General features: G+C 37.3%; 1 long non-coding RNA gene across 1 annotated transcript; it reads right to left on the reverse strand.

Annotated features, from left to right (window-relative positions):
• Window positions 1–351: 351 nt before the first annotated feature.
• LOC118244791 (uncharacterized) lies at window positions 352–22,570 on the reverse strand. Its single transcript, XR_007708410.1, has 3 exons — window positions 22,523–22,570; window positions 1,704–1,823; window positions 352–1,566 (listed from the first exon to the last, which is right to left on the reverse strand). It is a non-coding gene; the product is annotated as an uncharacterized LOC118244791 (long non-coding RNA).
• Window positions 22,571–26,602: the final 4,032 nt, after the last annotated feature.

Consider the following 26,602-nt stretch of genomic DNA (forward strand, 5'->3'; position numbering starts at 1 on the left):
ACTCTTTGTTCGGTAACCTTATCATTTCTGAGAGCAGTTTTAAAACTTTATAGGTGTGAAAAAAGATTCTATGTTAAAAAAATAAACAACAACAAACTTTAAGCTGTTCTTCCATCAGTAAATAAAATCATCAGCCACCAAAGAACATGCTTTGAATTTCCAAACTTACTCTTTTCACAATTATTCCCAGAAAGTTAAAGACTAATGTACAAAATTATTCTGCTTTCTTCTGAGGTCTCAAGAATTATGACCAAATTTTTCATCCAAAACTATATGCAAACGGCTCTTTACTGATTTGATGGGGCACTATACGTTTGGAAAACAATTTCATTGTCTATTCATAGGTAACAGATACCATTACCATAATTATTTTTTCCACAAGTTTTTAAAACTTTGTTCTAAGAAAGATTTTGGTGGGTATCCAGTTTCAGTTTCTTTGTTATATAGACCATCAACAGCTTCCTTCTTGAAAAAGATGTTACAAATATGATCAAAGAATAAGATATGCATTTCGTTACTGTGTTGGTTGATAATGAAATCAGTGACATCACTTTGAAGGGATGGATGGATGAATGCATCTGAAAGGAGAGATTTGATTCTGTTTTCAAATCATGTGCAGAAATTGTATGTGATTATAAACAAAGTTGAAAATGTATGTTAGGACAAGAAAGGTGAGAAGAAGAGTTGAGTGCTCTTTAATCAAGACCAGCTCTCTCACTCCTTCTCCTTATAGTTAGAGGGACAGCAGAGAGATGATGATGATGAGGTTAATATCCATTCAAACAGGCCTTCTGCTTTAACTTAAGTCTCATACTCATATGAAGAGGCTCATGAGGAACTAGGTGGGTATCTTAGCATTAGAAAAAGGAGTTTGAGTGCTGTGAAGAATGTTTGTACTACTGGAGGCATCCACTGTACCTGTGACTTGATAGAGGTCATCAAACGTTAAGAAAATGATTACTATTGCCAACAGCATTCACATGAATACCTAGTCTCTAATTTAAGAGAAGGAATCAGTATGCCACTACACATATTTACACAAATTGGTAAACTATGTTTTGCTAAATATATTCCAGATCTTGTACATGTAAAAAATGACTGCCTGTTATAGATGGACAACATTTGAACTCTCAGAGGATGAAGAGCTGCTTTGTCACACCAGCAATTACAGCAATTTATAAATCAGACAATTCTGACAGGCTTTTCAGCATGGGGTTTAGATGGAGTTGAACAAGGGAAGGAAATAAGGCAACTCTACACAGAATTTACTCTGGATTATCCTGGATTATTTACCCTGAAGGTCTCACAACACAAAACACACTGCTTCAAGCAACAACTACAATTTTTATTAAGTTTGAGTCATGCAGATAATGACTTACTCATAAGGGCTTGACAATAACATTTGCACATGGAGGCCAAAGAGTTGGTGTCACGCCCCATTTTCCTGCTCTGGTTGCTCTTCTGGGCAGAGAAAATGCATGTCTGCTTACAATCTTGGTTGCTCCAAAGGCAAGGGTTATTTCAGTAAAAATAATTCTCGCAAATGTCATGACAGTTTCTGTGTGCCTAGGGGACAAGTGCATATGTAATTATGTGACTTAGGTTCATACACAGTGATTGCTGCACATTGAATACCAAGTGTGTGCAGCTCTGAGCACTTATTCTTAAAAATCAAGATTACTTTGGGACAGTGAATAACCCACCTTAAAATGTACAGATTTTACAGGCAGACAGGAATTTTAGGTAATCTATCTGGTCTGTCTTCTTTGGTAACTCAGGCTTCACAGTGTAATTTCTTTTTTTCTTCCTAAATGAAGTATTTTCTATCAGGAATGGAAACAGGAGTTAAAAGGATTTATTATTTACTATCATATAGGAGTTAAATGCAGATTAAGCAGAAACTGAAGTATGATTGCTGAAAAGTTTAGTCACATGAAAAAAAAATGTATTAAAACAATACTTTTGAGTGCTTTCCTCATTCCTAACTCTTTTGTGCTTGTTACAGATAACTGACTTTGTCATAGCTGCCTAAAGAAACACAGATAGCATCATAGTTCATATTGATAAATTATGATTTGTAAACAGATGTGCATACCTTCTTTCAATCCCATCTCTCCTCAGACTATGAAAAGCTGCCTCCTCATTACAAAGTAATTATTTAAAATCAGTCTGGTTTTGGATGGGGTTCACACCAAAAGTGAGAATTTGTTTCAGAACATAAAAGTTTTTCCTCTTTTGTCTGATAGATCCACAACAGATATATATATGGATTTTCTTCAAAAATTAGAAGAAAAAAAAAGAGAGACATCTCAAACCTGACCATAGAATGTGCACTAAAAATGTCACCTCAAATAATAATTGATTTTCACCTTGCAAGTCTGAAGAAAAAAAGTGGAAATAGTGAGTGGAAAAAGTGGAATAAAAAGTGGAAAAAATAAGAATTCCAATTTTACCCCTATGAGACTCCTGATACTATCAGTGGAGTTCTGCTATGTGCAAGGACTAGGAGTTCAGCCCAGCACATCTCCATCTGAACAATGTTATGGGTCAGAAGAACCGTCCCCTAAAACATTTTTAATTTTTCTAGAACTGAGCTTCAGTGAAGATTTTATACTTTGAGTTTCTGTAACCTTTGGCCACAGTCTGCTAACCTCTCCCTCAGGCCAGCCCATTTTTTCTCTTGTCCCTCCCTACATCTTCATGCTTTTCTGGCTGAAGTCCCAGGTACATGGTAATACTCTGCCAAACCCAAGTTCAGAGCAAGGACACATCTCACTTCCAAAAGAGGAAGAACATTTCAAAAGAGGAGAGAATCTTATATCAGGAACCTCATCCTCACAGAAAGCAAAGACAGTTGCATGAGTAGTGTCACAGTAAAAATAGTATTTCCAGTCTAAAACATCTGCTCTTCAGGATTCATACAAAACATTTCTAAATCTCAACACCCCTTCAAGTCTTCAGGGGATTAAAAAAAAAAAAAAAGAGTAAAATTGTGTTCTTGCTATAACTCCACAATGAAGAAACTGTACAAGAACATCTAATGATGTAAAATACTGTGATTTTACAGAGAAATGATTTAATATAATAAAATACAAATAGAAGCTACATCCAAATCAGTATTAAAAGTTCCCCCTGGCCACTCTTTGATTTAACCATCTAGATTTGTCAGAGATATGTCACTTCGACATTGTATTAGTAATGTTTGGTGTGGCGCATTTTCTTCAGCCAAGTCATCTTTTCCCTCATGTTTCTTTATAAGGCTCAGTTCCTTTTGTTAAAACAAATGCTAAATTATACAAGCACGGTATAATGATGTTTTATTGCAGAGAATATCACTGTTATTTATCTATAAACATTCTTCCTTCATGTTTAACAGAAATCAATCAGAAATAGGGCAAAGCAACAATCATGTTTTATGTTCTTGTCAATATTGAGAGCTTATGCTGATAATACATCTGTGGCTAGTTGCAGGCTGCACTTAAATCTGTGCTGGCCTGCCTAAACCTCTTTTGCCCAAAGTGTACCACTGCTGAGAGGCTAAAGATAGAGTCGCGCTGAGCTGCAAAGTATGATGTGCTGGAGCAGGTGGAAAGTAGGATTAGAAGGCTTTCAGCAGCCCTGGGAAAGGCCCAGCTCTGAGGCATGTCCAGGCAATAGATGCAAAAGAGGACTTTATTTCCCTTCTCTTCAGAGAAGCCACAGAAAAACCCTACTGCTGCTTCTGGATTTGCCAGGGTCAACATGGATTTTTTGAAGTGTGAATCAGCATGTTGTGGCCTCCACTTGCTTGCTTTCCTCTGCTTTTTTTTTAGCATTCCCCTATTGACAGTCTAAGTATTTATCGTAACAGACGTGAAAAATCTCTTCAGAGTCTCAGCATGAACTGGAATTAGGGAATCCAGAGAGATCAGTTATCCTGAGCATTGTTCACACTCTGGCCTTATCCCAAACTCCAGCATCCCCCTTCCCTTGTGCTCTTGCTGCTGGCCTGTTTTAGAAAATGTACAATTATTTTGCCTTGTGGATGATGATATGATGTGAATACATCAGATGTGGTGGGTATTTATTAAAATAAATAAATAAATAAATAAATAAATAAAGTGCTGCCTTATGCTAGCCTGAACTGGATTCTTTCTCTGTCCATTAAGTCATTGCAAACAAGTTGACGTCCAACTACTTCAAGGAGTGTTTAGTGTACTGAATAAACTCCCTCACTGGTCTTTAGACCTCACTGATGGAAAGGCAGCTGCATGATGCAGATGTTTATTTGAACTTTTTAAATGCATTTCCTTATTTGGCAACATTATTCTTAGCTGCTGTTTAGACTGAGTACAAGATCAGAGAGCTAAGAGCTGCCACACCTAGTGCTTCTGAATGAGTGAGCAGTTATCTGTCTGCATCCTTCTGAAGAGATATACATTGAATTCTCCCTGTGTCATCTCCCTGTTGAGTCATTCCCCTATTGCTGAAACAGTTTCTTTTGCCTTTTGAACTGCCTAGACCATATTTCTTCTTGATAGATGTGGTGTACAAAGTGCAAAAGAGGAAATAAACCGCTACAATGTCTTTGCATGCACAAGGTAATAAGGCACATGCTGATCAATGCACTATTCACTTACAATAGAATGGTGACAGCCATTTGAGGGTTAGATGAGAGCATACTTATGTATATCCCAAGCATTCTTAATTGCTGCTATTAGGTCATAAAAGAAAAAGTAGTCTGGAGTTCTGAAGTTTTTCTACAAGAACCAAGAGTCTAGAGTCTGATGTGCCAGTCACAATTCCCAGCTCCATGACATTCAAGTAATGGATGTTTCAAGGAGTATCCATAGCCTGAGAATCCAGATGAATTCATCAGAGGAGTGCAATAATGTTTATTTCAGTGTTGGAAGGGATCTTCTTTCTCTTTACCCTTTCAAGAATAGCTTTAGTAAGAATAGTTTTAGTAATACTAAGACTTTTCACCTTATAAATCTGAATACAGGGCTTTTTCTTATCTTTTTTTTTTTTTTTCTAGGATAGAAATGTTCCATTGTTCAACTTTTGAGACATTTTCAGGAACAAAGAGGGACACAGAGGGTAGAAAAAGTGCAGAATAATATGGCATATAGGATATGACTCCACAGGGTAGACACTAGGGCTGTCACCAGAAAATGCCATTTCCGTCAGCATGCTAGAAATGGAATCAGTAATTTTCAGATGAAACATTTTCTGCAATCAAAAGCATAATTTGTAGGCATTCTATTGAAAGTCTGAATTCTATTGAAGGGTTTCAGTTCTAAAAACCTGCTGTCAAACCATGACAGCATATGCCCATTTTCTTTTGCAGTGGGAAAGTGAGAGGCTAGAGCTCCCAGCTGCTGTGTCTTGGTGAATTCTCACTATGTAAATTGCATTGCAGGGGAAACCTCAAGCTTGACAGCACTAGGAGTTCAAACTAAAGGACATCCATTGTCTTTTAGGTTTCAGCCTTGACAAAATGAGGCTTGGAATCATGGGAATACTAGTTCAAGTCAAGACTTACAACTGTCTTCATGGTTTTACACAGCTCTGATATTCAAAAATGCCTGAACTATTCCTTATTTTTTTTTCCCCTCTCCATCCTTTTCCCACTTACTTTTAAATAGAAACTAAGCAAAGGAAGAATTCCCATAGTAGCTTGTATATTGATGCAGAAAGGATCCCAAAACAGGAAATATATCATTAATGGTAGACTGATAGACATGCATCCTAGAAACCCATTAACTTCCTGACTTTTAAATGCTACAATGCTGACCTTGACTCAAGGCTCAGCGTGACTATCACCCTCTGTCTTAATACAGCAACCATACCATGAGATAGGTATGGATAACTGAGGACGAAACTGAAGTGCAGGGCAAGATATACACGACTTGCCTGAACAGGGAGAAGGTGAGAATCACAGAGCAGCATTTCAACCTATAGCTTCAGTTTCCAGGTATTACCTTCTAGGCTTGCCCTTACTATTTTTTTCCCTTTTTCAGAGACAAAAGTGAGAAAGATTATTTTATAACAAGACCATTGTTTAGGATGATATAGGAAAATGGTAAATCTTTTCCCCTTCCAGATATCTAGAAGGGCAAATATTTGGTTTACAAATCCGTTTTGTCAGTCATTTTTGTTTAGTCTATTGAGAGTGCATCATTTAAATCAAGTGAGAGGTCAGTACTTGAATACAGTGGGGTTTTCCAACCAGACTTGCAGAGAAATGCAAGAGCTTCTGTCAGACTTGCAATATAAACACATTAAAACTTTCCTGAATACCCTTGAGGCAAATGATAGTATTTTTTAGTATCTAATCTTTATTATTATTGTTCATGACTAGGTTAATCTTCACTCTTTCCAGATTAAAATTATTATAACTAGATATATCCTTTTGTTTCTGATATAATGAATTTGCAAGTTTAATTTTTAAAAATTAATTCCAGCAATTCTATTTTAGGCTGTGCATTATGGACAATTTGTAATCAGTTGCAAAAGATTAGACCCTGGGCACAGTTAATGGGGATGTTTTAATAGTGCAGATGGCAAAACAGCCTGTGGAAGCAGGTCTGGTGGGCATTCTGCAAAAGCTAATTCAGTCAAAATTTATCCAAGATGACATAATGTACAATTGCTACACTGGGAAACTCTATTAAAATTTCACACATTTAAATCTCTCCCTTCTCTTTTAATTAGAATTTTCCAAGAGAAAGTAAAGGCCATGTGTACCTCCCTGAACCCAACATGAAAGGTCAAGGATAAACAGCATGATGCATGAAGTTCTTTTGTACTCAACATGTTCAGGTTAGGAGGAATGTGTTAAAACGATTGTGTAGAAGAGACATGTCTGGGAATGAATTTTCATTGTGAACCAGCAGTGGCACTGGGATGTTCTGCCTGCACATGCACACCCACCCACGCTGCCTGTTACATTATTCAGTGTGTGTGCAGCTCTCCTAGGCACTGCAAGGAAAGTGAATTACTCTCATTCTTAGGCCTAAATTCTAATTCTCCAAAAGACCTCAAAGTTTTTATCTTATTCACTATTGAATTTTACAGGAACTGCAAATGAAATTGCTGAAAAGGAGAGTAGAAAAGGATTATGGATGTTACACAGAACTTGTATAGAAAAGGGCAGAAGTAATCTACCTTTATTCTGATATAGAGTCAAGATTAATTCCCCACCTCTTTACTTCTGGCATGACTTTTCTTCTGACTTTTGTATTCCTTACCACACAATGGACTAGCTTGGGCAAGAGATGTGAAAGGTGTGTCCAGAAAACTCTTTTGAAAACCACTCTTGAAGAAAATGTGGTGACTGAATTGGAAAATATGGGTCTGAGCTTGCTGAGCGTAAGAATGGAACCCCAGTTTAGTACTTCTCACACTAGTTCCCCAGTCATGAGGTCATTACCAAAAAGTTTTTGGTTGTCTCCTCCCTCTTATTTATGGACAGTGATTTTTGAACTTATTTTCTGTACTTGCAAATACTTACTGGATCAGGATACTAGCTTTATGAACAAAGATATCTATGCATCTCAAGACTCCTAAGCAATTAAACAAGATTCTTATAACATTATTGGAGCAGAGCTTGTAAGTGATGTCTGCTGCTTACATTTCTTAGAGAAAAGTGGGGTTTTAAGTAACATCCATATGAATACCTACTAAAACTACTGTTTTCATGCCTCAAGATTTCACAGAATCATGATAAGAAACCAGTTCTTTAAGATAGGACCCACTTCTTCATTTCTGTTCATAAAACAAAACAAAACAAAACAAAACATCCTTTAGGAGCTCTGTGTAAGTGAAATTACCTGATTAATAATCCAGCCCATAATGCTATAAAAGGTGAAGAAAATGCCATGACCGTTCTTTAGGGAATGAGACTAGATTTGTAATTTTTATTTTTTTTAACCCCTGGAAGGTACTTAGCACACTGTAGCACACCAAAAATAAAGACAAAACATCTGATTTCATGTACAGTGTCAAATCTTATTGGGATGGCTTCAGAGCCAAATAAAAATCCAGAAGGGCAAATATTTTATGCTGCTTCTTTGCTTAAAACCTTCATTGCAATATCGAGCTGAAACACAGCACATGTCTATAAATCTAGCTTCTCCTATCCAAATACAAGCACTGTAAAATTTCTGTTTACAATAATCCACTTGATAGGCATTACTTAATCAAAGGCTACCAGCTGTGCTGTTTTAAAAGGAGCAGCTACATATTCAAGTAAGACAACAGACTTATTTTCTGTCTTTTTGAAGACTATGTTCCATTTATTAATATTTACATTTACTAAGCTGTTAAACTGCCGACAAAGAAGTTGCCTTTAGATAAAGGAAAGTACTTTATGGTAAATGTAAAAAAGAACTATTTGTAAATTCATCAGGTTAAACTTGAACGAGATTGTTATTCCTGTGAATTCATTAGAAAAAAAAAAAAAAAAAAAAAAAAAGCATATATAAAACTTCAGAAATATTATAATTCACACATGAAGGAAGCAGGGATAGGTCTGTTCCAAAGCATGTTATTTCAGAAAAAAATATTATGCCCCACAGCATATTTCATCACACTAATTTAATCATTGGAAGTTTGCTCTGTATTGCAATAAAAAAGATGACCCATTTCCTATGACTGTTTGCTTATACTGGGAAATGTTTTACTTCATCAGGGGGAAAAAAAAAATCAACTGGCTCTGAACTTTTATGCACAGCTCTCACAAAAGTGAGGCCAAAGTAGTTCAGTTTCTAACTACTTTAACTAACTAGTTTAACTACTCTGTTAACTGAGAATGTAATTTCCATTTCTTTCCTCACCCAGTTGCTCCTGTTGGGCGGTATCCTTTAATTTGATGCTTGCAGGAAAACCTGAGATTTTTCTGCAGGCTGGCATTCATTGCTTTGCATATACTTACAGAATCCCAGCAAAAGCCATTGAATGTGTAACACACAAAGGATAACAAAGAGTGTGGAATATCCTGTTTTTATGGGCATGTTCTACCCATCAATCTGTCAATCTGAATCATTTCTACAGCTGTGTGAATAATTCACAAGTGAATCATTCTGCAGTGATCTAATTTTTCTGCTTATGAGAGATTTCTGACCATTACTAATATTTTCATTAGGAACATATTTTAAATTATCCAGTTAATTATTATTCCCTAATTTTTACAGCTTGGTCATGAAAACCTCTTGTCTGTAGAAAATGTGGATTAGCCTTCAGTACCCTCTCTTATGCTGAATAGCAGCTTTCTGGGGAATCAAAAGTGTAGCAAACAAAAGGATTATTCAAACACGTCAAACTCTGTCCGATGTTATATTTGCTATTTAAACTTGTTAGATGTGATTGGTCAATAGATTTGTACAAAATTGCTACAAATATCTGATTGGACGTCTGTGTTGACACTGCCAGTAGTGAATGTTCATTTTATATAAATGTTAAATGCAGGTTTCACAGACAGTCTAGCCAGCTAAACCTATTCACACAAAGTGCTTCAGAGAATCAGCACTTACAGGAAATAAAGGGGACATAAGCTTGATTCACGTGAACTGATATATAAAAAGGAAAAAATATCTGAAAATATATCATTGCCCCTCTGTCACTGTCAAAATGTTAAACGTGTAAAGTTAAAATGCTCATTTACTGCTATGTCTTCAAAAACATACATAATCAATTACTTAAATCCATAACATCCCTGATAATGTAGTACAGCTTTCCTATATTTAGGCAACATTAAACATAGAAAAAATGAAGTGGTTTATAATGGTCAAGGTCACATAAAGTCACTTAAAAATTAAGAAATTAAATCCCGGGGCGGGGGGGGAAGCAGATTCCTTAGAAATCTGAAGATTGTTGAACCTATTTTCTCAATATGCTCCACAAGTATCAAAACCTCATCCAAGTTTCATATGCCAGGAATGGATGCAGATGAAAACTGGCAGAATGATCAAATTTTTTGTCTGAATCTTTAAGTTCAGTCAAGCTTGAAGCTCAAAATAGTTTTGGTGAAGGAGCTACTTTTTTTTTTTTTTTTTTTGATGATGATAAAACTGTTCCAATAACTCTCACTTAAAAATCAATCAGTTCATTACAGATCTGCATAATTAAAGTTACTCTTAAGCACACCACTAACCATAAGAAATTAATACCATTTTATACTGTTTTAAGAACATTTTAACATTTAAGAAACTTACGTGGAAGTGGGCTAGCAAACTAAAATACAACCATAGAAATAAAAATGATACCTTTCTGATATAATCTAACTTCATTGGACTGGCCACTCTGAATAGAGATCTTGAAGAATGAAATCCTCCTTCCTTATTAAAGCATTCATTTCTGTTAGTTAACATCCCCTGAGGGTCCACCTATTTCAGTACAGGCTTTCTTCCAGACAAAAGTACGTGTGATCAAAATCATATGTTAAAATGTTCTAAAAGCTCTTGAAGTAATAGTGAATACACACGCACACAAGCCAAGTTCCAAAACTAGATGTCACAGGCACAGGTTCACTGAAAATTTGTTTCTTGAAACAGGATTCAGTATACCAAAGTCTCCTGGAATATATCATCTGGTTATAAAGCAGCTGTCACTTAAGCACTGGCTTGTTCCACAGGCTGCAGTACAACAAGGGGAGAGGAGGAAAGGGATGAACACTCGGTGACTTGATAGGTCTGGTTTCTACTAAATTGAGAATGCTTTATTGAATAACATTTATTTCTATAATGCAACTTTTTGCTTTTAATGTTATATTATCCTAGAATCATAGAATACCCTGAGTTGGAAGGGACCGAAGAAGGATCTTAGAATAAGAGAATGGTTGTGGGGGGGGGGAGGGACTTTAAAGATCATTTAGTTCCAACCTCCATCATGAAGTCCAACTCCTGACTCCACAGAGAACCGCACAAAAATGAAACCATGTGTCTGAGAGCATTGTCAAAATGTCTCTTGAACTCCAGCAGGCTTGCTGCTGTGACCACTTCCCTGGGGAGCCTGTTCCAGCGCCCGACCACTGGCATCCAGCTTGTATTTATGTAAAACAAAATACTGTCCTGTCATTATAATCTGAGTGGCTTTTTTTGTTTGGTTTTCTTTTTCTAAGGGTTTATCTATAACTGTCTAAAGTATAATTATAATCTATCCATAAAGTGAAGTGTAGCGTAGCAATTAGAATAGAAACATGGGCAGTTAAATTCTGTAAAGGTTAGCTGTCATCTGGTCATGCATGGACACAGAGGTCTACAAAAACAGGTTCTAGTAAAGCACATATACACATATATATACATATATTATTTATATATGTGTTATTTACATGTATATATAATATATGCAAAAGGAACCAAGGCATTTTGAGAGTTTGAGTGGCCTCAGCTGAAAACACTAAGACCACAGGTCAGTAATTTTAATCTCAGGACTTCCAAGCTCAAATTCTGTTGTATTCCTATACCATGTCCCAACTCGGTCCTGGGATGAGATCAGTTCTGAGATCACAACTGGTCCCCTTGTGATCTGCACAGTTTTCCACAGAAAGGAAATCTTGGCATTAAAAGTGGTTGGAGTTTCCATAAGTCAATGATATAAGTGAATGATGAACAAGCAGGAGATATGTATACATACCGTATCAACCCACAGGCTGATCTGTTACTTGTCTTCTCACAAGAAATAGTTTACAGAGGTAACAGTCTGTGCTTGTTTAGGTTAGTGGCAAGAGAAGTGTCACAAAATTTTCTGCTACCAGACAAGACTGGTCACCTTTGGTTCAAGTAGGGATTATCTTTAACAGAACGGTAAAATAGACCATGACTACTGGTTTATGAAATCCACCACAACAGTTGTGGTTTCTTTTCTTCTTAACACAGGTGTGTTTGTCTTATCACTGTAGTAATTAATAAATAGCTTCCATAGCCACCTTCTGAGCAAGAATAACTTTTCGTTGTTGTTGTTTTGTGTTTTTTTTTTTTTTCCAGATTTTCCCACAGCAAGGAATTCAACAGGTAAGGTGAGATTCATGTTGCTTTGTCTTTTAGCTTTAAAAATGGTATTCCCATAAGTCTCTAGCATTTCATTAGAGATAGGTATTATGAAAAGACCCCAAGTAGTCATCTCTATGCACATATATTTTTTCCAAATTCAACCATCTCAATCTGCTGTGCCTTGTAAAATCTCTCTCTTCCTTGTGTCTCCCAAATACATTTGCAGTCAGTTTGTGCTCCGTGTTTCATGGACTTTTCCTGACCCTCATGAGACACAGTAGCATAACTATCGATCACAGAACAACCTAATTTAAATTAATTATATTTCAGAGCAATTACCAGGAGTGTTTAAGAACTATGAATTCTTGATAATGGTAAAATGAAAAGCTCTTTAAATTCCCAATAAATTTACCATCTATATTTAGTGGAAAAAGACTTACATGTTAAATCTGTATCATCCAGTTATTAAAAGCACATTTCCTGAGAAAAATAAGTGTTTATTATATTAATATCAAAAACCTTTGCATGACATGCCCCATATGTCAAAGGCAACAAGCTATTTCAGATCCTGGGGCCTGACCAGAGAAGGGATTCTCTATAAATACAGGGATAAGTCCTACTCCCCTGACGTCAGTGAGAGTTTTTATAGACCTCACAGAGAGCCAGAATTCACTCCAATATGTAAAAACTCTTCTTTTCAACTGGACAAATTTCTTTTATATTCTTCCTATTTTATTCCTGCTGCAATTCAGTCCTGAGGTGCGGGTGAATCTCAAAGTATATATTTCAGAAACCTACTGAAAATCCTAAACTTCTAAAATCCCATGGAAAGCAATAGAGAGGATAGGCTGAGGGTAACCTTAGCAAACCTAGGGTTAAGGCATGGAAATTGACTGCCCAAGAACAGTGGAAAATGGAGGAGGGTGGATTCCTTTTATTTACAGAAAGTCACTTGGAGAACCTGCAGAGGCACTGGGCAAAAGGTGAAGCAATGAAGGTATTGCTGAGAAGCTCCTGGTCAAGCCAGGACCCAGTGCCACAAATAAGAAAAGTCAAGTATGAGTGGTCTGAGATCATGAGACAGTGCATGACTAGAAGATCAAAGGAAGTGAGTGTTCCCCTCTGTTAGGTAATTCTAAGATCATGTTTACTTTGTCCCCCAATACATAATACATATTGACTAATTGGAGCAGGTCCAATGGGGATATAGTATGCATGATCCATAAGGAGAGGGAGTGGGGTTTGCTTGATTAAGGGGGATCTAACTGAAGTCTTCAACTACCTAGGAAGGGGATTCTAAGGAAGGCTGAGACAGACATTTCTGGCTACAAGTCATACGTTGCAACAAGAAGCATTTGGACTATGCTCTCAGTCATATGGTCTGAATTCTAATTTTTGGGTAGACCTGTGTGGAGCCAGAAGTTGGACTAGATGATCCTTGTGGGTCCCTTCCAACTCAGGGTGTTATATGATTCTAAGCAAAACTCTGATCAGATACAAGGAAAATAATAATAATAATAACAAATAATAATAATAAACACGGATATGCAGTAGAAAAGTTTTCCTGGAAATGCAGATTCTCCAACACTGGATATATTCAAAACTCAGTAAGACCTGGCACAGTCTGATCTAACTTTGAAGTTAGCCCAAATCCCTGTTTGGGGTTAGGCCTAGAGACCCCCAGAGATTGCTACCAACCTAAATTTTTCTGTGGTTCTGCATTCCTATAATACTACGTTGACCAGGATTTTCTTTATACCACTTCTCTGAAAGCAGCTTGGAAAATAACAAAATAAATAGACAAAAACAAAACAAAACAAAAAAACACTTGTTTGAACCTATTGACTCATAAATATGCTTTATTATTATAATACACAAAAGAAAGATTGAATCTGTGCTTTAGAGAGTCAATAAATACTTCCACACTTCCTTTTTGTGCATACCTGACATTTTACAGTAACTATAGTTATATCCACTAAAACAGAAAGGTCATTAGCCATGTTTATTGTTTGATAGTTGAATGTAAACAGACAGCTATTTTTAAAATAATCAGATTTTTTTTTTTTCCAACAGGCATATTAGAGATATATTCTGAAACTGCTGTTTGAAAAACTGATGCTCCCTGAATATTCTTCTGAGTATATTTACAGGGATTTATTTTATGAACTGTTGCTATCTACCCTCCAATTTGCCCGGCTTAGCACTGTAAAATGCTTTCTTTCATATACTCATTTAAAAGCCCTTAGGGGATTCACAGAAAGCTGAAAGGAAAGAGAGGTTATATTATGCACAACAAGAAGTTTGGAGTTTTAAATCACAATGAGGAGTGAAGAGCCAACTCATTCAGACACTGAAATTCATTTGAACATTCACCTAAAGTGTATGGTATGGTGGTTTTACCCTGCTGGGCAGCTGAATTCCACCAGACCCACTCTCTCATTCTCCCTCCTCAAAGGGAAAGGGGGAGAAAATATGATAAGGGCTCAAGGTCTGACATAATGACAGGGCAAGATCACTCAACAATTATCATCACGAGCAAAATAGACTCAGCATATGGAGATTAACATAATTTATTACCTATTACTAACAAGCTAGAGCACTCAGAAACTAAAAACAAACTAAAAACAACATCCTCCCCATCCACTCTCTTCTACCTCCTCCCCTCAAGCGGTGCAGGGGAACAGGGAATGGAGGCTGTAGTCAGTCCCTAACACATTGTCTCCGCAGCTTCTTCATGGTCACTCTCTGCCCCTGCTCCACGAGGGGTCCCTCCCATGGGATGCCGTCCTTCCCAAACTGATCCTGCGGGGGCTGCCCACAGGCAGCAGCTCTTCAAGAACTGCTCCCACATGGCTCTGTACCACGGGGTCCATCCCCCAGGAGCAAACTGCTCCAGCACAGGTCCCCCACAGGCAGCAGCTCCACCCAGGCCCCCTGCTCCTTCGTGGGCTCCTCTCCACAGGCTACAGCTCTGGCCCAGGGCCTGCTCCTGCGGGGGCTCTCCACAGGCTGCAGCCTCCTCCAGGCCACATCCACCTGCTCCACTAGGGGCTCCTCCACGGGCTGCAGGGGTACTTCTGCTGCGTGCCTGGAGCACCTGCTGCCCTCCTTCTGCACTGATCTTGGGGACTGCAGGGCTGGTTCTCTTACATTTTCTCACTCCTCTCTCCCAGCTGCAGTTGCACAGCAGTTTTTTGTACACCCCTCCCCCCTGCCCCAAATCTGCTCTCATAGAGGCACAACCAGTAATGCTCACTGACTCGGCTGTGGGCAGCGGTGGGTCCCTTTGGAGCCGGCTGAAACTGGCCCTTACTGACATTTTCCTTTGAAATTAAATAAATAAATAAATAACATTTTCCTTTGAAATAAATAACATTTTCCTTTGAAATTAAACCGTTTTTCATTAAAACAAAAATAAACACACACACACACACACAAAAACTACCTCTTTCTGTCAGAATTAGCTTTATTTTTCTTTAATATTTTTTTTTCCAAACTTTTGAAGTGGAAGAAATGAAACTACTTAATTCTAGTTTCCCTGCTCTTTTCAGATGCCAAAATATTGATAGGATGCCAGTGAAAAGTTAGTCTATTTTATTTTACGGGCTATCAACTCCGTCCATTTTATAGACACGGAGAGTCAAGGAAGAGCAAAGTTTTAAATTGAGGCTTGAGCGAATAAAATAAATTTTCAATAAACTTCACTTGTCCTAATAGAGCAGTTAACAGAAAGAATGTGAATCAAAGATATAAGGTTAAAAATTTCTTTCTGCCACTGTCCTTCACTCAGAAGCTCTGGTGTGTGAAGCCAAGCTTTGGCTATTGGCTGTATGCATTGAATTGGCTAATGAATGAAGTAATCCAAAAAGAAGATTGACCTGATTTTGACTAGTGTGTGAGAACTCTGCTTTAAAACTGTCATTTATTTGGCAATTGTTGGCATTTATTTTAACTAAGGACATCACAAATAATTACAATGAATGGTTATGAGTTATGGATCTTAAAAGTATATTAGAAACTTCAGTATAGCATTACTCTATTCAACGTCATATTTTTTATATATGTTTTAGAAAGATATTCTTCAAATAAAAATATCTAATAATAGCTAATAGTCACAGGATGGAAATTAGTGTGCAACATAACTTCTATTTATACCCTTGAAACCATTCCTTTAAAATATCACTTTTAAATGCCTGTAAAACCTGGTGTCAGTCTTAAATCTCAGTCCCATGGTGTCACTTCATGATGTGTCATTCTTAAATCTAATTTCAGTATAATTCTGCTTTGCTCAAAATAGTCTTTATATATATATTACAGTCCTCAAAAGTATATCAATATTATTATTTATATTACAGTACTGCCTAGAACATGAGCCAAGAACTGGGCCTCAGTGCATTAGATTCTTTACAAGTTACCAATAAACCAATAGTTCCTTTACCAGAAACTTATACAGATAAGAGAGAGAAATGTTGACAAGAAAGGCATTATTATCGTCATCATCGAAGGAAAATTCAGGCATAGGCAGATTACAAGCTCATACTTAGGATCACACTAGGAGTATGAAATACAGATCTTCAAAGTCTTGTAGGCCATGCAAGCTTTCCCAATCATTCCAGAGAAACATTTCATTACCTGGAAATTTAAAGCTGACCATATGGCAGAATTTTTAGCTCTTACTTGTTATCCTCAAGCCAAGGGGAACACACTTGTGTTAGTAGAAATAGCTATGTGATTACTCACGGAAAGTAAGGATAGGGCAGTCACATTAGACATTTTTGGAAGCTTGCCACGTTCAGTCTAAAATAACAGCAGACACTCTTCACTGAACACTCTGCTTCCTCTCTGTAGTTGTCCACATGATTTTTGGACCTGGATGAGCTACTAACCTCCATCTCTCTGGCACTTCATGAGTCAACAGTGGGTGTACATATAAAATGCACATACCTGAAGCAAAACACGCAGGACCTCTCTCTGAGCGTGCCTCACAAGCCTAATCCTGAAGGCAGCCTCTAAACCGCCTTCAAAAGATATGCCTAGTGGTGTACTGCTGATAGAAACCTGTACTTGTTACGTACAGAAGTAGGTGCATCTCCACTGTAAAGGAAATGGCTGTTGCCCCCATGAGCCAAGGGTCATGCTGAAGGGATCATGTTGTGCCTCCAGAGTCACCTGGACAGCATTGTCTCTGGAGACCAGTCCCAGCATTGTCCCTGGAGACCAGTCCCAGCATTGTCCCATCTTCCTGTGGCACAGAACTGGTAGCGCCACCACCAGATCTATCTTTTCCAAGGGGTTGTGGCCAACTCTGTCTCTGCAACACACTACCTTGCTTCACCTTACTTCCAGTATCCACATAACTGAGGAAATTTGAATGAGTCTTTGAACAGTTAAAATGATTTTATTTTTATACCATTCCAAATTATTTTTTTTCCACCCTCTAGGTAAATATTTCAGGCACGACAGGAAACGCTCACTTGTAGCAACATAAGTCTGATACCAAGCCAGGACTCACTACGTGATGGCCACTCCTTCACTGAACTCCCAAAACAATTCGAAGAAGATACAAGGAAAGTTTTCTTCCACTTATTTTCCACCCCCTCAAAGTCACCATATATAATTAGATTCCCTGCTGCAAGGTAGAGCATAGCCTCTCAGAACCAGCACATACCATGCTTAGAAACTGCAGAGCTGGCCAGCCATGAAGAAACACAGTATGAAGGAAGATTAAAAAAAGTTATAAGTAACTGTTACTAGCTGTACGATACACATCTATAACAGGTCCTATACATAGTTCCTGCATATGAGAGGTTGGCCCATGCACCCTGGAACTGGAAGAAACTGTGCATTTGTAGATAGACCAACTAAAAAGAGCTGTTATACAGTCAGAGGGCTTCAAGGACCCTTATTATTAAAGATAACAGTAAACTGTACATTAAGAAATTTCAGCTCTTTCAAAGTTCAAGACAAAGGTTTTGGGGACAGTTCTTATTTCCTATATACGTACACAGGAGCTCCTGCAGACAAACCTCACTATAGCCAGAGACTTGGAGAAATGAACCTATCTTATAAAAAATAAAAATCACTAAGAGTGCTTTTCTTCTAAAAAGAAAAATAAGCGTTTGAAGTATTTTTCTCCTTCTGAGATTTTTTTTAAAGCCTTTGGGGTGATTGGCATCATATTCTAAGTTGCAGCCTGTGAAGATTTTGTCTTTCTTTATTTTACCTTGCCTGAGTTATGAACTACCACTTTTATTAGAGAAATCTTGTCAGTCACGTAACTCCAGCAGCATTTGCTGTTTTCTAATGGGGTATTCTGTACACCACTTTCAGCTGGCTAATATTTTCTCTTAAACAGAGCTGTTTAGCTAAGAAGACTAGAAAGCTACTAGTTCTTAAATGCTCTAAAGATCAGTATAAGAGAAAATCAAAGTCTCAAAACCTATTTAGCAGTAAGGCACATACATGTGCCTAAGAAATAAGTACATATTAAAGTTATCTTTGTAGTACTGGTCCCAAATTCTTGTTATTTTTTTACAACGAGAAGGTGATAAAAAAGTTCAGGATGTTTCCTGCATGGTTGGGGGGAGGGAAGGGAGGTTTCCATGAGTTCCTTTCACACAAGTGGGTGTTGCTTCAGAATGAAGGCTGATTTTGCATTACATTAGCTGCTGTAGGATAACGGAGTCAATTTATTCAAGGTCAACTGAGGACAAGAAAGTTAATTATAGAATATTAGACAACCTCAAATTCACATGGTATAGTAAGAATTGATAGGGATCAGGAGGAGGACCGTTGATGGAGCATGGTAATATGCTTCATTCTCATGTGAAACAGATTATTTATACTACCGTAAGAACAAAGAGTATTATGATACCAGTATTAATTTCCTTTTTTTTTTTATTATTTTTTTATTTTTTTTTTTACCTTTTGGACAAATCTGATTCCAAAGTCTCCAACCAGAATCTGCACCACCAGCAAGACAGAAGAGTCACAGCTCTTCTTTTGTTAGACCTCACTCCTTTTCTTGGCTGCCCACTGGCTGTCCTTATGAACTCCAGAAGCGTATTCCAGAGAGTGTGAGATGGGAATCCTCCCACTTCAAGGTTAATTCTTGGTGATAATATTAACTGAGGTGCTTTTCATCCCTCCCTGATCAAAGTAGAGGGGCATTTCAACTTAGTCCTTTCTACTGCTCAGCAAGGACTATGATAACATTTCGACCAATATGAGCCATAGTTTAATTTTTATAAAGATGAAACCAGACATTTTGAAAGGCTATTTAGGGCTCTTAGACAAGTGGCCACAAAATTTTTTTCTTCTTTTCCCAGAAAACACAATATGTATCAGGGATTCACATTTATCTCTTTATTTTCAAATCACCCATAATGTAAGACACTGCTTTAAGACAGTAAAACATTAGTGAAAGAATACAGAATTCATCTGCATTTATCCACAAACAGGGAATTCAATTTGCTGTCTTGGGCAGCACTTCCACTTGTTTTATATCCCTTTAATTAGGACTGCCATTGCTGGGATTCTTTTTTTGATTTGCCAGGTTTTTGTGTAAGGTAAATATTCATGTTTTTAAAGAGGAGAAAATAGAGAGAGAGAGAGAGAGGCCCATCACTTACATTTAATCACACTAAACAAGCTCTTTAGACAATTTGTTCTGAAATTCCTCTAATTAGAGCTTGCCCTCCAGGTAATGCTCTGATCTGATTTACCAGTGAGTATAAATTAGGGACATTATGTAATTAGCCCTAAGACCACAAATGGAAGGAACAGCTGGGTGGCTCAGAGGGGAAGCAAATAAACAGCTCCCATAAGATTTCTTAATAAAAAATAATAATAAAAGTCCCTTCTTCTAGGTATAGTCTTTAGTGACTGCTTTTGTAGCCTACTGTAAGAAAAGATTCTGTATTTGAACTTGTTTTGAAAGACAGCACTTGGCACTGTGCATTAGCCTGGCACCTCTTCACATGTTGACATTCTGAAGGGTAGCTATGGATTCATGTCACATAGGAGCCATCTTATTTAGGCGATATTGATACTTTAAGTAACTGGCAAGAATATCTTCACTGATTAGCAATGATGATATCATACATTTCCCATGAGTGATACATAAAGCTGTTTCCTGACTCGTCCGAAGTTTCTGCCTTCATTTTGGTTCCTGCTACATCTAACCTGAAGTATTGCCATCCCACCTCAGACAAAGCTTTAAAAAACAACCAAATTACTTTTAATGTATAACAAAATATAGTGCCTTGAAGTACTGGCTTGAAAATATTTTAATGTCTTAACAGTTTCCTGACAGTAACAATAGTAACTCACACAAGCTCCACTCATGCATTGTCTTTTGTGTGTGTGTGTATAAAGTGACATTATCTCTAATTTTCTTCTGAAATAATCAAAGTTCAAAAGTACTTGACCATCTCCAAATAGATCACTTTAATAGAGGTATGTATGTATTTTTCAGCTTGCAAGTACTGGCTGCTTCACTGTTATGTATGTAGTAGATTTTAGTCTTAATATATGTATCACAGTTTCCAGAACTGGTAGCTAGCCGATCTAAGCTAGGGGGTAACAGTTCCCCATTTCTTTTATTATCAAATAAAAAAGGATTTTGAATCAAAAGGAGAGTAAACTGTGATCTGAAAAAGGTAAGGGTGGCCACTTTGGTAAACTGGCTGATACAACCTCAGCATATGTTTTTCAGGTCTTGCTTCTTACTGCTTGTCATTTGATCTTCAATAACGATCACAAAGACAGAACTGCACCCGTGTACTACGCAGCTGTGAATGGCTCTAGCTCTGTCCTGACACACCAAATCATCCCCAAATTGAGTAGCTTTCCCAGACAATGATCTTCAAAGGTTATTATCCCTGTGGGTGGAAGATCAGTGATTATGTCAAAGTATGGCTTTCTTACAACTTCTCTTCTGCACATAGTGATGATCAGAAGCTAAGGTCACAAAGAGGGGGAAACCTGAAGCTGAAGTTTGCATATATAAATACACACACGTGTGAGAGAGAGTATGGGTATGTATAGTATACTTAGAAAGCTATAGATACGTAAATAGATTATACTATAATATACTTAAAAAACAATCCATAAATCATGCCACTAAAATGCTCATGCACTGTCTTTCTCAGCTTGTTATACAACCATAGCTATCTCCAGTGCCTCTCTGATCCCCAGACACATCAGCATACTATGTAAGGCACCGACAAACTTATAGCCCCTAAATTGTCCATCTAGACAAGTGGTAAAGTAATACTTACACAGCATCTCACCCATCACAACTTAAAATTAGACGTGAGGATTTACCCACTTGCTAAGTAAATACAATGATACAACAAATGCAATGAGCTCTGGGAAGAGAGGCATTTGGTGAACTAAGTGATGTGACAGACAAGGTCCTCTGCTTTTATCTGTCTCTAAGTATTCCTGACTACTGAATTAGATCACAGGCACCTGAAAGGCATAACTATTTCTCTTCTTGCTGCTATATATTTCTCTCCCTAAGAAAAAGGCAAGACATGTATGAAGGAAATGGGGAGTGCTCCTCTCTCATACATTACACAGTGCAGCTTACTCAGGTCACAAAACGTTGTAATTTGCCATTACTATTAAACAGTCTCCAGTAATTCCTTTTGCTACCCATAAGCTGCTTTAGTTTATGCATGACTTGTCCTCAAACTTCCAGTCCCCAGAAAAATTTTCTCTCATAGCAGTGCCATATAGGACAGAAAACTTCTAAATTTTACCATATTATTTCAGTAGGTATACTATTGAGCTGCTTTTTTCAGTTTTGTTTTTTTTTACTGATACTATCAGCATTTATGCCAAATATTTTGTAATAACATTGGCTCTCATAAGAACCTACTAAGAAAGTCACAAATTTCAGTGGTACATCTTATCACACACCATCATAACACTGACACCACATATCATGCTCTAAACGTTTGATTCTGCAGCAAATGTCAACAATAGCACACTGGCTATGTATGTTTATTACACTAAGAATTTAGATCCAATAACTGAATAAAGTTGTACTGTGTTTTTATATATATAAATATGCATCCATATTTACACACATATCTCCCTAAAGCTCTTCACTGACTCCTCAAACTACTCTAGAATTTGAATGAGATTTTGACTTCTTTTCCAGTTAGAAGAAAAATCACATGGCTGCTTTTTTTTTATTATTATTATTATTTACAATACTTCATGTTATTGTATTTACTTTCTACTGAAGTCATTAAAACTAATCAGAAAGTAAGGTAGGTACATGTCTTCTGTAAATACTCTTTTGCTGGAATAGAGGTTGAAATGCTACCTATCCTACTCAGTTGAAATTTCAAGCTTTATCAAAATAGCTCTTAGCCAATAATTCCCTAATACAAGTCATCAAATAGGTACCTTACCTTTCTGTCATTTCAATCTTGGTTTTGTGTTTCTTTGTTTTTCCCTGTACCACTGCTTATATACTTTAAAAGCATAATCCTTTCAAATTTAAAATAGTTTATAAACATATATGAATAAATTACCTGTATTCAAAGAATACTTTGAAGTGCAAAGATTCTTTCTCATTACTGGAGAATAAGTATAAAACAGCACCACACTGATCTGGAAAGAAAAAAAAAAATCTATACTGAGGACCATAAAGACAAACGAGGGCTGGTTTCTCCACAGAAACCATGCATTTTTGAACAATCCTTCTGTGCTTCAGATGTCATCTAGATTGCCTAGTACTATATTATAAGGTGACAAACTGCCATATTATTCTTTTGTTGCACTTTTAAAATTATTTCTCATACATTGTCAGGCTCTTACTTATTAGACTGTTAAAACAAACTACCTGCTGAAAGACGTTATTCTTTAATGTAATGATGATTGCTCAGTGAAATAAAAATGATTGCTTAATGGTATCACAGAATCACAGAACTGTAGGGGTTGCAAGGGACCTCAAGAGGTCATCGGGTCTAACCCCCCTGCCAAAGCAGGTTCCCTAGAGCAGGTTGCCCAGGTAGGCATCCAGACGGGTCTTGAATATCTCCAGAGAAGGAGACTCCACAAGCTGGGCAGCCTGTTTCAGTGCTCCATCACCCTCACTGTGAAGAGGTTCTTACACATATTGGTGTGGAACTTCCTGTGCTCCATATTTAGTTATACGGTGTGTATATAGATAAAATCTTGACGTTTCAAAAGAGTAGAAGTGACTTTTGCCTTTAATGTGACTAATTTCCTCAAACTGTGGCTAAGATTCATGTTCTGACTAAATGCATAGGTTTCATAATAGAGGAAAATCAGTGAAAATTAAGATACTTCTACATTATTCCAAAGACCTGTCACAAATTTCAGGTCAGCCTGAATCGAGGTATCACTTTGTGTTTGATCCAAAACAAATATTAAATTCTTTCCAATGCTGGGAATCCTCAATGGAAGCCATTGAGATGTTCATCACATAGCACCTACGTAACCCCTCTCAAATGTGTTCTTCTCCCAGTCTCTGCTCATGTCTGGGATTGCCCTGACCCAGATGCTGCACCTCACACTTAAACTTGATGAACCTCATTAGGTTCGCATGGGCCCTATTCTCAAGCTTTTCCATCTCCCTTTGGATGGCATTCCTTTCTTCTGTTGTATCAGCTGTACCACTCAGCTTGATGTCATCTGCAAAGTTGCTGAGGGTACTCTCAATCCCACCGTCTATGTCACTGATAAAGATATTAAACAATACTGATCCTAGGACAGACCCCTGAGAGATACCCCTCATCACAGGCCTCTACCTGGACATAGAGCCATCAACCACCACTCTCTGTGTGTGACCTTCAAGCCCATTCCTTATCCACTGAATGGTCCACCTATCAAATCCATCTCTCGCCGTTTTGGAGACCAGGACGTCACGTGGAACTGTGTCTAATGCCTTACAAAATTCCAGGTAGATGACAACGGTCAGTCTTCCCCTGTCCTTGTCAGCTGATGCAGTTACTCCATCATAGAAGGCCACTAGATTGGTCAGCCACAATTTGCCCTCAGTGAAGCCATGCTGGCTTTCTTAGATCACCTCCTTGTTTGGCATGTGCTTTGACATTGCTTTCAGGAGGATCTTTTCCATGATCTCACCAGGCAGAGAGGTGAGGTTCAGCGGTCTATAGTTCCCCAGGTCCTCCTTTCTACCCTTTTTAAAAATGGGATTGATGTTTCCCTTTTTCCAGTCACCAGGGACTGCCAGGACTTTTTAAATATGACGGAGAGAGGCTTGGCAACTACATCAGCCAAGTCCTTCAGGACCCTGGGATGCAAGTTATCAGGCCCCATAGACTTGTACTTGTTTAATTTCACCAGGTGGTCTCATATCTGCTTTTCACTTACAGTGGGGAGGAACTTTTCCGCCTCAGCCTCCATCTACAGCTTCAGGGAAATGGAAGACTTGGGAAACCTAACTGACGGGGAAGATTGAGGCAAAAAAATGCTAATAATACCAAAAAAAAAAAAAAAATCTATAGATGAAAAATTTCTGTTTATGTGAAGGTTAATGTCTCTCCAACATGTTGGATAGAGCTTTTCTCAAGGTGTGTTTTTCAGAAAATATATTAAAGGACTATCAAGATAATCTTTTTTTCCCTCTGTAGAAACTTTCATTTCTGCTCCTGCTCCTACAAGATATTTATGAGTGCATATCTCAAACTTCTGCAGGCACATGGTTGACTTTTCTTATCCTAAACCAGCCAGAGTGAACATTATGACTGGTAAAGTCATAATTAGGTGGGGAGGAGGACTGGTTATTGAAAAAATATATGTATTTTGGAACAGCTCATAAGTGACCAGTTATGGAGGTCTGTGGGCCCACAGTAACTTTCCTTGTGCCTTCCACTCTCTCCATGTAGATACATACAAAAGGAATTGAAACCTAGTACCCGCTGTTGCCATATGTTCTGTTCATTTAATAAAACTCTCAGTCTGTGTAAAGAAATATTTAATACATCAAATATAATATGAACCCTATTAATTAAACAGCGTGAACTTCTAATACAAACAGAATACATAGCAGCTTGTTAACATGCTGAGTATAAAGCTGAGAACCCTTTTTCACTGATGTAGTCAGATCCCTAAATATTTTTTATTCTATATAAAAAAAATAAAACCCTTTATAGTGGGTGTTAATGTTGCTTTTCAAATAAAGAAGTGTGTACGTACTATCATTTGACTAATGTGATGGATAAAATCCAAAAATATGTTCTCATTGTGTTACCAATCCAAATATTTACAATTATAAACAACAAAAACACATATTTTCACCAAGTCCCCTGACAATGCTGTCTCAGTGGATGAATCTTCCCACAGTCACTCCCAATAACATATATCAAAAGCAACATAAAATGGAGGGAAATGGCAGTAACACATAACTATGCTTGACTTATCCCTCATTTTCTGTGTGCAATACTTACAGAGAGTTCAATTATAAAGAAATAGTACAAAGAGAAACTTGATGTCCATTCCTGGAAATGCATCCTTGAATTTGACTCTCTCTATGAACTTTTTTCCATAAACACCCTGAACACAAAATGTGTTGCATAAACTAGAGGATTTACTTTACTGCTAAGAAGGCTGTGTTACTCTCCAGTTAACCACTAAAGATGATGACAGAAAAACCACATAAGGTCATTGGTTTTGTAATGTAAATATTAAAGTGTTAACAGAAAAAATCTCCATTCATAAACAAAACTAGCGTTCAGCTGAATACCAGAGAAATCTTTAGAAGACAGAAACAAATAAGCAAGAAACACTGCAGGAATCAAATATCTTGCTCTTAAGAATTTTAGAATAGCACGGTAGTCCCATTTTTATTTATTTATTTAATTTTTAAATAAAAACAACTTGAAGGTGAAAAAAATAAAAGAAAAAAAGCAGCAATTACGAATAACCTCATAACACATATGCTCTGCAGTGAATCTTCAAAGCCAATGAAAGACTGTTTGGGAAATAGGTATCTTCCACATTTATTTGATATCTTAGAATGACCATAACACCTATCTTGTTCTGACAGAAAAAAAAAAAAAAAAAAAAAAGGTGACATTTACTTAAGACTGAAATTCATTATGTACCATCCAATACCTCTCTTCATTAACCCTTATCATTGTCTTTCCCAGATACTCATCTATTGGCATGTAACAGTCTAAAAAGTCCTCATATTTAATCTAGCCAAGCTTCCTTTTGGTTCACAAAGAACATGATACCAACACTCTAATCAAAGTTGAATTTTATCATATTTTCATCTTTGAATTTTACCTCTATGTTAACAGAGCTGCACATAGATAAAATAGGAATTCACTGCCTGTTAAGGACTGGCACATGTCCGTTGTCATTGCACAGCATCTATGGTGAAACGAGTCTCAGTCCATCCCAGAAGCGCAGCAGGGATCAGTCAATTCTTTTTGCTTTAAAATGGGTAATTCAGTTAAGCACACAGTTTGGCTAAACTTGGCTTTACTGTATATGATGTCAGAACATAAATTTAGAAAGTTCTTATGCTATAAATGCATTATATCTATACCTAAGAAGATATGAATAATGGTACTTATTAGCTTCTTAATAATAAAGATAATTTAAAAATCACAGAAAAG

This window comes from Cygnus atratus, chromosome 5 (assembly GCF_013377495.2).
Source record: "Cygnus atratus isolate AKBS03 ecotype Queensland, Australia chromosome 5, CAtr_DNAZoo_HiC_assembly, whole genome shotgun sequence".
NCBI classification, from domain to species: Eukaryota; Metazoa; Chordata; class Aves; order Anseriformes; family Anatidae; genus Cygnus; species Cygnus atratus.